We start from the raw sequence: 12,636 nt of genomic DNA, 5'->3' as shown, positions 1-12,636 counted from the left end.
TATCTTAGCTTGTCTTTGTCCCCTAAGTATTGTGTGTCCTAGAACATGATAGTGTTCCATGAATGTTTGTTAAATGAATTAATAAGCTCCCCAAAGAGTGTCATTTGCTCACGTGCTGAAATGATTTCACATAAGGTGGTGAGACTGCTTGTCACATAGTGATTGGGGAGCATATCAGGAACTCACATCTACTTGTGACTCTATGGGCTATTGTCTCAGGCATGGGCTGGAGGGAGGGCCTAATGTCAGTTTAAGGCTCCTGCAGTCTGCTGAGCCACACAAAACATATGCCAAAGCAGCGATATTGTACAATCATCAAATGGAGGGAAGTTAATTTCAAACCACGAACGTGAACAATGTACTCTTACATGAACTCAAGACAGACTTTTATGAGGTTAGGGCATCAGAATTGTATGTTATAATGTTGCTGACTTTTGTGTGTATTAAATGTGCTAAAATTTCTCTAATACACCAATTCCTACGTGTTCATATCAGTTCAGTTCAGTAGCTCAAGGTGTCCGACTCTTTGTGACCCCATGAACTGCAGTGCGACAGGCCTCCCTGGCCATCACCAACTCCCGGAGTCCACCCAAACCCATGTCCATTGAATTGGTGATGCCATCCAACCATCTCATCCTCTGTCGTCACCTTTTCCTCCTGCCCTCAATCTTTCCCAGCATCAGGGTCTTTTCCAATGAGTCAACTCTAGGCATGAGTTGGCCAAAGTATTGGAGTTACAGCTTTAGCATCAGTCCTTCCAATGAACATCCAGTACTGATCTCCTTTAGGATGGACTGGTTGGACCTCCGTGCAGTCCAAGGGACTCTCAAGAGTCTTCTCCAGCACCACAGTTCAAAAGCATCAGTTCTTTGGCGATCAGCTTTCTTTGTAGTCCAACTCTCACATCCATACATGACCCCTGGAAAAACCATAGCCTTGACTAGACGGAACTTTGTTGACAAAGTAATGTCTCTGCTTTTTAATATGCTGCCTAGGTTGGCCATAACTTTCTTTCCAAGGAGCAAGCGTTTTTTAATTTCACAGCTGCAGTCACCATCTGCAGTGATTTTGGAGCCCCTCAAAATAAAGTAGGCCACTGTTTCCCCATCTATTTGATGTGAAGTGATGGGACCAGATGCCATGATTTTAGTTTTCTGAATGTTGAACTTTAAGCCAACTTTTTCACTCTCCTCTTTGACTTTCATCAAGAGGCTCTTTAGTTCTTCTTCACTTTCTGCCATAAGGGTGGTGTCATCTGCATAACTGAGGTTATTGATATTTCTCCTGGCAATCTTGATTCTAGCTTGTGCTTCCTCCAGCCCAGCATTTCTCATGATGTACTCTGCATATAAGTTAAATAAGTAGGGTGACAATATACAGCCTTGATGTACTCCTTTTCCTATTTGGAACCAAAGATCATGGCATCTGGTCCAATCACTTCATGGGAAATAAATGGGGAAACAGTGAAAACAGTGTCAGACTTTATTTTTTGGGGCTCCAAAATCACTGTGGATGCTGATTGCAGCCATGAAATTAAAAGACGCTTACTCCTTGAAAGCTATGACCAACCTAGACAGCATATTAAAAAGCAGAGACATTACTTTGCCAGCAAAGGTCCATCTAGTCAAGGCTATGGTTTTTCCAGTGGTCATGTATGGATGTGAGAGTTGGACTGTGAAGAAACCTCATTGCCAAAGAATTGATGCTTTTGAACTGTGGTGCTGGAGAAGACTCTTGGGAGTCCCTTTGACTGCAAGGAGATCCAACCAGTTCATTCTAAAGGAGATCAATCCTGGGTGTTCATTGGAAGGACTGATGCTAAAGCTGAAACTCCAATACTTTGGCCACCTCATGTGATGAATTGACTTACTGGAAAAGACTCTGATGCTGGGAGGGATTGGGGGTGGGAGGAGACGGGGACGACAGAGAATGAGATGGCTGGATGGCATCACCAACTCGATGGACATGAGTGAGTGAACTCCGGGAGTTGGTGATGGACAGGGAGGCCTGGCGTGCTGTGATTCATGGGGTCACAAAGAGCCGGACACGACTGAGCGACTGAACTGAACTGAACTTTCCATGTCCAAGTCTAACTGTTGCTTCCTAACCTGCATACAGATTTCTCAAGAGGCAGGTCAGGTGGTCTGGTATTCCCATCTCTTACTAAATTTTCCAGTTTATTGTGATCCACACAGTCAAAGGCTTTGGCAGAGTCAATAAAGCAGAAATAGATGTTTTTCTGGAATTCTCTTGCTTTTTCAATGATCCAGCAGATGTTAGCAATTTGATATCTGGTTCCTCTGCCTTTTCTAAATCCAGCTTGACCATCTGGAAGTTCATGGGTCATGTATTGCTGAAGCCTGGCTTGGAGAATTTCAAGCATTACTTTGCTAGTGTGTGAGATGAGTGCAATTGTGTGGTAGTTTGAGCATTCTTTGGCATTGCCTTTCTTTGGGATTGGAATGAAGACTGACCTTTTCCAGTCCTGTAGCCACTGCTGAGTTTTCCAAATTTTCTGGCATCTTGAGTGCAGCACTTTCACAGCATCATCTCTCAGGATTTGAAATAGCTCAACTGGAATTCCATCACTTCCCTTAGCTTTGATCGTAGTGATGCTTCCTAAGGCCCACTTGACTTCACATTCCAGAATGTCTGGCTCTAGGTGAGTGATCACACCATCGTGATTATCTGGGTCGTGAAGATCTTTTTTGTACAGTTCTTCTGTGTATTCTTGCCACCTTTTCTTAATATCTTCTTCTTCTCTTTAGTCCACACCATTTCTGTCCTTTATTGTGCCCATCTTTGCATAAAATGTACCCTTGGTATCTCTAATTTTCTTGAAGAGCTCTCTAGTCTTTCCCATTCTATTGTTTTCCTCTATTTCTTTGCATTGATTGCTGAGGAAGGCTTTCTTATCTCTCCTTGCTATTCTTTGGAACTCTGCATTCAAATGGGTATATCTTTCCTTTTCTCCTTGCTTTTCACTTCCCTTCTTTTCACAGATATTTGGAAGGCCTCCTCAGACAGCCATTTTGCTTTTTTGCATTTCTTTTTCTTGGGGATGGTCTTGATTCCTGTCTCCTGTACAGTGTCACGAACCTCCATCCATAGTTCATCAGGCACTCTCTCTTATCAGATCTAGTCCCTTAAATCTATTTCTCACTTCCACTGTGTACTCATAAGGGATTTGATATAGATCATACCTGAATGGTCTAGTGGTTTTCTCCACTTTCTTCAATTTCAGTCTGAACTGGGCAATAAGGAGTTCATGATCTGAGCCACAGTCAGCTCCCAGTCTTGTTTTTGCTGACTGAATAGAGCTTCTGCCTCTTCGGCTGCAAAGAATATAATCAATCTGATTTTGGTGTTGACCATCTGGTGATGTCCATGTGTAGAGTCTTCTCTTGTGTTGTTGGAAGAGGGTGTTGCTATGACCAGTGTGTTCTCTTGGCAGAACTCTATTAGCCTTTGCCCTGCTTCATTCTGTACTCCAAGGCCAAATTTGCCTGTTACTCCAGGTGTTTCTTGACTTCCTACTTTTGCATTCCAGTCCCTCATAATGAAAAGAATATCTTTTTTGGGTATTAGTTTTAGAAGGTCTTGTAGGTCTTCATAGAACTGTTCAACTTCCACTTCTTCAGTGTTACTGATTGGGGCATAGACTTGGATTACTGTGATATTGAATGGTTTGCCTTGGAAACCAACAGAGATCATTCTGTCGTTTTTGAGATTGCATCCAAGTATTGCATTTTGGACTCTTTTGTTGACTATGATGGCTACTCCATTTCTTCTAAGGGATTCCTGCCCACAGTAGTAGATATAATGGTCATCTGAGTTAAATTCACTCATTCCAGTCCATCTTAGTTTGCTGATTCCTAGAACATCAATGTTCACTCTTGTCATCTCCTGTTTGACCACTTCCAATTTGCCTAGATTCATGGACCTAACATTCCAGGTTCCTATGCAATATTGCTCTTTACAGCATTGAACCTTGCTTCAAACGTGTTCATATATTGATTCTATAACAATATTCCCTGTCCCTTCACAGGTTGGCAGTATGTTTCGTAAATTTTTGTACCTTCCATAACACTTAACATAGAGCCGATCACATACTTTTCAGTTCATAAGTATATATGTTTATAAAATTGTGGACATTAGATAGAATGATTAAATGTTGATTTGAGGGAAACTGTCTTCTATGCAGGGACTTACCTGGTGATAAGGAATCTGCCTGCAATGCAGGAGACGTGGGTTTGATCCTTGGGTGGGAAGATCCCCTGGAGTAGGGCCTGGCAACCCACTCCAGTATACTTGCCTGGAGAATCCCATGGACAGAGGAACCTGGCGGGCTACAGTCCATGGGGTCACAAAGAGTAGGACATGACTAAAGTGACTGTGTATGCATGCACATTTTCTGTGAAATAGCTTTTGCTATCTTCTTAATATATAGAATAGTCATTTGAATTGGTCAAGTCTTCAAATCTAGTTTTAGTTTTTTTTTTTTTTTTTCATAACTTGGATTTTTTTTGAGGCATTTTCAGCCCAAGGTCAACTTTACAAAGCACTTACTGACCACGTTACTTCATATCCCCCAAGGTAGAAATAATTAATTCCTCTTTTAAACTTATATGGACATCTTTATAAGTAACTACAAGCCTGTGTTGCTCTTTGTTGCTTGTATATCTGTCTGTCTCTAATCTACTCTAATTTCTTTGAAATCAGGCACCATGTCATATGCATCTTTTTATTCAATAGGCTAGAAATTCACTAATGACAAGACTTGCTCTGTGGTGCTTACTGCCATACACTTACTAGTGAGAAAGGAATAGATGTTTCAGTTCTTAGCTTTCTCTGTTACTTTTTTTCCCCTAAACTAACATGACTGAAGAAAATTGTGATTTTTTAATCAAAAGCAAAAATATCTGAAATGAGATCAAGATAGTAAAATAAAAAAATTTAAAATATATTGTCTTAGTAAAATAAAAAAAATTAAAATATATTGTCTTAGTAAAATAAAAAAAATTAAAATATATTGTCTTGTCCACATACAAATCCTAAAACGTGAGAACATTTTATGATAAGCTGAGGAGAAGGGAACAAGGTGGCGGAGGAATAGGATGGCGAGACCACTTTCTCCCCTACAAATTCATCAAAAGAACATTTGAACACTGAGTAAATTCCGCAAAACAACTTCTGAATGCCTGCAGAGGACATCAGGCACCCAAAAAAGCAGCCCATTGTCTTCAAAAGGAGGTAGGAAAAACCATAAAAGAGAGACAAAAGAGGTAGGGACAGAGCTCCATCCCAGGAAGGGAGGCATAAAAAAGAGAGAAATTCCTGAACACCAGGAAACACTCTCACAGGCGAGTCTGTGGAGAGCCTTGGAACCTCAGAGGGCAATATAACCAGGATAAAAATAAATAAATAATTAAAACTCACAGCTTACGTGCCCAACGGTAACTTGCAGTGGAGAAGCAGCGCAGACACCCGCATCCGCCATTAGCAAGCGGGGGCTGGTCAGGGAGGAACCGGCTGAACTGCTTAGAGTGAGGACTGGGCCTGAATGCCGCGAGGGCAATCTTAGACAGCTAACTGGAGATAGAAAAGCAGACTGTGGGATAATTACCCTGCGAAAAGGCCCTAATCTAAGACTCCGCCAGCCCCGCACACAGAAAAAAGGACTGAGCAGAGCTAGCCGGCTGTGGATGGCCCATCCCCCACTGAGACAGGCAGGGGAGGGCAGCCAGAGCTGGAAGTGGGCAATCATGGCCCCAGAGAGGCATGTGATACCAAACTGCAGGCAGGCTTTGTTGCTAACCAAGACTATTTGGGTTTCTGGCTGGTCAACATCCGCCTGAGAAGGTGCGCCGGTTGTACACCCAGAAAACCGAGCAGGAGGGACTGGGGAGGCGATAAGCCACAGTGACTGTGCTCGCCAAACACCTGGTCACCTGAGCTGCTCAGACCAGGGAAGGGCACAAAACGCAGGCCCAACCAAGTCTGCGCCTTTGTGGAGTACCCGAGTACCTGAAGCTGAGTGGCTTAGACCTGGGATGTGCATGCAACCCAGCACCAGCCTCAGACAGTTCCTGCCAGAGCAACCTTGAGCCTGTGCAGTGTAGACTGGACAGCACACACGCCATGAGTGGGCGCAAACCCAGTGTGGCTGAGACACTGTGAGCATTCCAAAAAGGCACCAGAGATATTTGTCTGCAGTTTTCCTCCCTTCCCAGAACAGGACTGAACAAGTGAGCCTTAAAAAGTATCTACCATCACCCCCTAGTGTCAGGGTGGAAATTAGACACTGAAGAGACCAGCAAACAGAAGCTAAAACAGAGGGAATCACCTTGGAAATGACAGAGAAACCTAGAGGCTACTCCAAGAATAAGACTGAAAACCAGAGGCGAGAGACTGAAGCCCAAATCCTGAGAACACCAGAGAACTCCTGACTCCAGGGAACATTAATCGATAGGAGCTCATCAAACGCCTCCATACCTACACTGAAACCAAGCACCACCCAAGGGTCAACAAGTTCCAGAGCAAGACATACCACGCAAATTCTCCAGCAACACAGGAACATAGCCCTGAGCTTCAATATACAGCCTGCCCAAAGTCACTCCAAACCCACTGACATCTCATAACTCATTCCTGAACACCTCATTGCACTCCAGAGAGAAGAAATCCAGATCCACCCACCAAAACACTGACACAAACTTCCCTAACCAGGGAACCTTGACAAGCCACCCGTCCAACCTCACCCATAGCGAGGAAACTCCACAATAAAGAGAACGCCACAAACTGCCAGAAGATGGAAAGGCCACCCCAAACACAGCAATATAAGCAAGAGGAAGAGGCAGAGAAATACCCAGCAAATAAAGGAACAGGATAAATGCCCACCAACCCAAACAAAAGAGGAAGAGATAGGGAACCTACCTGATAAAGAATTCTGAATAATAGTGAAATTGATCCAAAATCTTGAAAACAAATTGGAGTTACAGATAAATAACCTGGAGACAAGGATTGAGAAGAGGCAAGAAAGGTTTAACAAGGATCTAGAAGAACTAAAAAAGAGTCAATATACAATGAATAATGCAATAGATGAGATAAAAAACACTGGAGGGAACCAACAGTAGAATAATGGAGGCAGAAGATAGAATAAGTGAGTTAGAAGATAGCATGGTAGAAATAAATGAAGCAGAGAGGAAAAAAGAAAAACGAATTAAAAGAAATGAGGACAATCTCAGAGACCTCTGGGACAAATTTAAATGCCCCAACATCTGAATCATAGGAGTCCCAGAAGAAGAAGACAAGAAGAAAGACCATGAGAAAATACTTGAAGAGATAATAGTTGAAAATTTCCCTAAAATGGGGAAGGAAATAATCACCCAAATCCAAGAATCCCAGAGAGTCCCAAACAGGATAAACCCAAGGCGAAATACCCCAAGACACATATTAATCAAATTAACAAAGATCAAACACAAAGAACAAATATTAAAAGCAGTAAGGGAAAAGCAACAAATAACACACAAGGGGATCCCCATAAGGATAACAGCTGATCTTTCAACAGAAACTCTTCAGGCCAGGAGGGAATGGCAGGGCATACTTAAAGTGATGAAAGAAAATAACCTACAGCCCAGATTACTGTACCCAGCAAGGATCTCATTGAAATATAAAGGAGAAATCAAAAGCTTTACAGACAATCAAAAGCTGAGAGAATTCAGCATCACCAAACCAGCTCTCCAACAAACGCTAAAGGACCTTATTTAGACAGGAAAGACAGAATGAGTGTATAAACTTGAACCCAAAACAATAAAGTAAATGGCCACAGGATCATATTTATCAATAATTATCTAAAATGTAAATGGGTTGAATGCCCCAACCAAAAGGCAAAGACTGGCTGAATGGACACAAAAACAAGACCCCTATATATGTTGTCTACAAGAGACCCACCTCAAAACGAGGGACACATACAGACTGAAAGTGAAGGGCTGGAAAAAGATATTCCATGCAAATAGAGACCAAAAGAAAGCAGGAGTAACAATACTCATATCAGATAAAATAGACTTTAGGACAAAGGCTGTGAAAAGAGACAAAGAAGGACACTACATAATGATCAAAGGATCAATCCAAGAAGAAGATATAACAATTATAAATATATATGCACCCAACATAGGAGCACCGCAATACGTAAGACAAATGCTAACAAGTATGAAAGGGGAAATCAACAATAACACAATAATAGTGGGAGACTTTAATACCCCATTCACACCTATGGATAGATCAACTAAACAGAAAATTAACAAGGAAACACAAACGTTAAATGATACAATAGACCAGTTAGACCTAATAGATCTCTATAGGACATTTCACCCCAAAACAATGAATTTCACCTTCTTCTCAAGCGCACACGGAACCTTCTCCAGGAGAGATCACATCCTGGGCCATAAATCTAGCTTTGGTAAATTCAAAAAATTGAAATCATTCCAAGCATCTTTTCTGACCACAATGCAGTAAGATTAGATCTCAATTACAGGAGAAAAACTATTAAAAATGCCAACATATGGAGGCTGAACAACACGCTGCTGAATAACGAACGAATCATAGAAGCAATCAAAAAAGAAATCAAAGTATGCATAGAAATGAATGAAAATGAAAACACAACAACCCAGAACCTGTGGGACACTGTAAAAGCAGTGCTAAGGGGAAGGTTCATAGTAATACAGGCATACCTCAAGAAACAAGAAAAAAGCCAACTAAATAACCTAACTCTACACCTAAAGCAACTAGAAAAGGAAGAAATGAAGAACCCCAGGGTTAGTAGAAGGAAAGAAATCTTAAAAATTGGGGCAGAAATAAATGCAAAAGAAACAAGAGACCATAGCAAAAATTGACAAAGCCAAAAGCTGGTTCTTTGAGAAGGTAAATAAAATTGACAAACCACTAGCCAGACTCATCAGGAAACAAAGGGAGAAAAACCAAATCAATAAAATTAGAAATGAAAAGGGAGAGATCACAACAGACAACACAGAAATACAAAGGATCATAAGAGACTACTATCAGCAATCATATGCCAATAAAATGGACAACGTGGAAGAAATGGACAAAATTCTTAGAAAAGTACGACTTTCCAAAACTGAACCAGGAAGAAATAGAAAATCTTAACAGACCCATCACAAGCACGGAAATTGAAACTGTAATCAGAAATCTTCCAGCAAACAAAAGCCCAGGTCCAGATGGCTTCACAGCTGAATTCTACCAAAAATTTAGAGAAGAGCTAACACCTATCCTACTCAAACTCTTCCAGAAAATTGCAGAGGAAGGTAGACTCCCAAACTCATTCTATGAGGCCACCATCACCCTAATACCAAAACCTGACAAAGATGCCACAAAAAAAGAGAACTACAGGCCAATATCACTGATGAACATAGATGCAAAAATCCTTAACAAAATTCTAGCAATCAGAATCCAACAACACATTCCATCATGACCAAGTGGGCTTTATCCCAGGGATGCAAGGATTCTTCCATATCTGCAAATCAATCAATGTAATATACCACATTAACAAAATGAAAGATAAAAACCATATGATTATCTCAATAGATGCAGAAAAACCTTTGACAAAATTCAACATCCATTTATGATCAAAACCCTCCAGAAGGCGGGAATAGAAGGAACGTTCCTCAACATAATAAAAGCTATATATGACAAACCCACAGCAAACATTATCCTCAGTGGTGAAAAACTGAAAGCATTTCCCCTAAAGTCAGGAACAAGACAAGGGTGCCCACTCTCACCACTACTATTCAACATAGTTCTGGAAGTTTTGGCCACAGCAATCAGAGCAGAAAAAGACATAAAAGGAATCCAAATTGGAAAAGAAGAAGTAAAACTCTCACTGTTTGCAGATGACATGATCCTCTACACAGAAAACCCTAAAGACTACCAGAAAATTACTAGAGCTAATCAATGAATATAGTAAAGTTTCAGGATATGAAATCAATACACAGAAATCCCTTGCATTCCTATACACTAATAATGAGAAAATAGAGAAATTAAGGAAACAATTCCATTCACCATTGCAATGGAAAGAATAAAATACTTAGGAATATATCAACCTAAAGAAACAAAAGACCTATATAATAGAAAACTATAAAACACTGGTGAAAGAAATCAGAGAGGACACTAATAGATGGAGAAATATACTGTGTTCATGGATTGGAAGAATAAATATTGTGAAAATGAATATATTACCCAAAGTAATTTATACATTCAATGCAATCCCTATCAAGCTACGGAACGGTGTTTTTCACAGAGCTAGAACAAATAATTTCACAATTTGTATGGAAATACAAAAAACCTTGAATAGCCAAAGCAATCTTGAGAAAGAAGAGTGGAACTGGGGGAATCAACCTGCTGGACTTCAGGCTCTACTACAAAGCCACAGTCATCAAGACAGTATGGTACTGGCATAAAGACAGAAATATAGATCAGTGGAACAAAATAGAAAGCCCAGAGAGAAATCCACGCACCTATGGACACCTTGTCTTTGACAAGGGAGGCCAGAATATTCAATGGAGAAAAGACAATCTCTTCAACAAGTAGTGCTGGGAAAACTGGTCAGCCACTTGCAAAAGAATGAAACTAGAACACTCCCTAACACCATACACCAAAATAAACTCAAAATGGATTAAAGATCTAAATGTAAGACCAGAAACTATAAAACTCCAGGAGGAGAACATAGGCAAAACACTCTCCGACAGAAATCACAGCAGGATCCTCCAAGACCCACCTCCCAGAATATTGGAAATAAAAGCAAAAATAAACAAATGGGACCTAATTAAAATCAAAAGCTTCTGCACAGCTAAAGGAAACTATAAGTAAGGTGAAAAGACAGCCTTCAGAATGGGAGAAAATAATAGCAAATGAAGCAACTGACAGAGGATTAATCTCAAAAATATACAAGCAGCTCCTGCAGCTCAATTCCAGAAAAATAAATGACCCAATCAAAAAATGGGCCAAAGAACTAAACAGACATTTCTCTAAAGAAGACATACAGATGGCTAACAAACACATGAAAAGATGCTCCACATCACTCATAATCAGAGAAATGCAAATCAAAACCACAATGAGGTACCATTTCACACCAGTCAGAATGGCTGCTATCCAAACATCTACATGCAAGAAATGCTGGAGAGGGTGTAGAGAAAGGGAACCCTCTTACACTGTTGGTGGGAATGCAAACTAGTACAACCACTATGGAGAACAGTGTGGAGCTTCCTTAAAAAACTGGAAATAGAACTGTCATATGATCCAGCAATCACACTCCTGGGCATACACACCAAGGAAACCAGAATTGAAAGAGACACATGTACTCCAATGTTCATCGCAGCACTGTTTATAATAACCAGGACATGGAAGCAACCTCGATGTCCATCTGCAGACGAATGGATAAGAAAGCTTTGGTACATTTACACAATGGAGTTTTTACTCAGCCATTAAAAAGAATATATTTGAATCAGTTCTAATGAGGTAGATGAAACTGGAGCCTATTATACAGAGTGAAGTAAGCCAGAAAGAAAAACACCAATACAGTATACTAACGCATATATATGGAATTTAGAAACATGATAACGATAAACCTGTATACGAGACAGCAAAAGAGATATAGGTGTATAGAACAGTCTTTGGGACTCTGGGAGAGGGTGAGGGTGGATTGATTTTGGAGAATGGCATTGAAACTTGTATATTATCATATGTGAAACGAATCGCCAGTCCAAGTTCGATGCATGTTACAGGATGCTCGGGGCTGGTGTACTGGGATGAACCAGAGAGATGGGATAGGGAGGGAGGTGGGAGGGGGGTTCAAGATGGGGAACACATGTACACTCGGGGCAGATTCATGTCAATGTATGGCAAAACCAATACAATAATGTAATTAGCCTCCAATTAAAATAAATTAAATAAATTAATTAAAAAAATAAGATAAGCTGAGCATTGAAGAATTGATGCTTTTGAACTGTGGTATTGGAGAGACTCTTGAAAGTCCCTTGGACTGCAAGGAGATCAAGTCAGTCAGTCTTAAAGGAAATCAGTCCTGAATATTCACTTGAAGGACTGATGCTAAAGCTGAAGCTCCAATACTTCGGCCACCTGATGAAAAGAACTGACTCATTGGAAAGACCCTGATTTCGGGAAAGATTGAAGGCAGGAGGAGAAGGGGGATGACAGAGGATGAGATGGTTGAATGGCATCACCGACTCGATGGACATGAGTTTGAGCAAGCTCTGGGAGTTGGTGATGGACAGGGAAGCCTGGTGTGCAGCAGTCCATGGGATCTCAAAGAATCAGACATGACTGAGTGACTGAACTAACTGACTATTTCTAGAGACGAACTCATGAGAGAAGATGGGCAAGACAATCACATATTTAAAAACCTGATACGACACTGTTAACTCTCAGCATTTTAATTTATTGTCTCTTTTAGTATTTTTTAGAGAGAATGATAAAATAGAGCATGACTAGATTGTGAGTCTTGATTCTACAGTGGAATGGTTATATATTATTGGAGAAATTAGTCATTTAATCTTTCTGGGTATGAATCAACTTTTTATCTTTGAAATGGGATTGTTACCTCAT

This window comes from Moschus berezovskii, chromosome 6, assembly GCF_049115385.1.
Source record: "Moschus berezovskii isolate FMDL1 chromosome 6, NW_MosBer_1.0, whole genome shotgun sequence".
Taxonomy (NCBI): Eukaryota; Metazoa; Chordata; class Mammalia; order Artiodactyla; family Moschidae; genus Moschus; species Moschus berezovskii.
Note: the sequence above shows the minus strand (reverse complement) of the source record.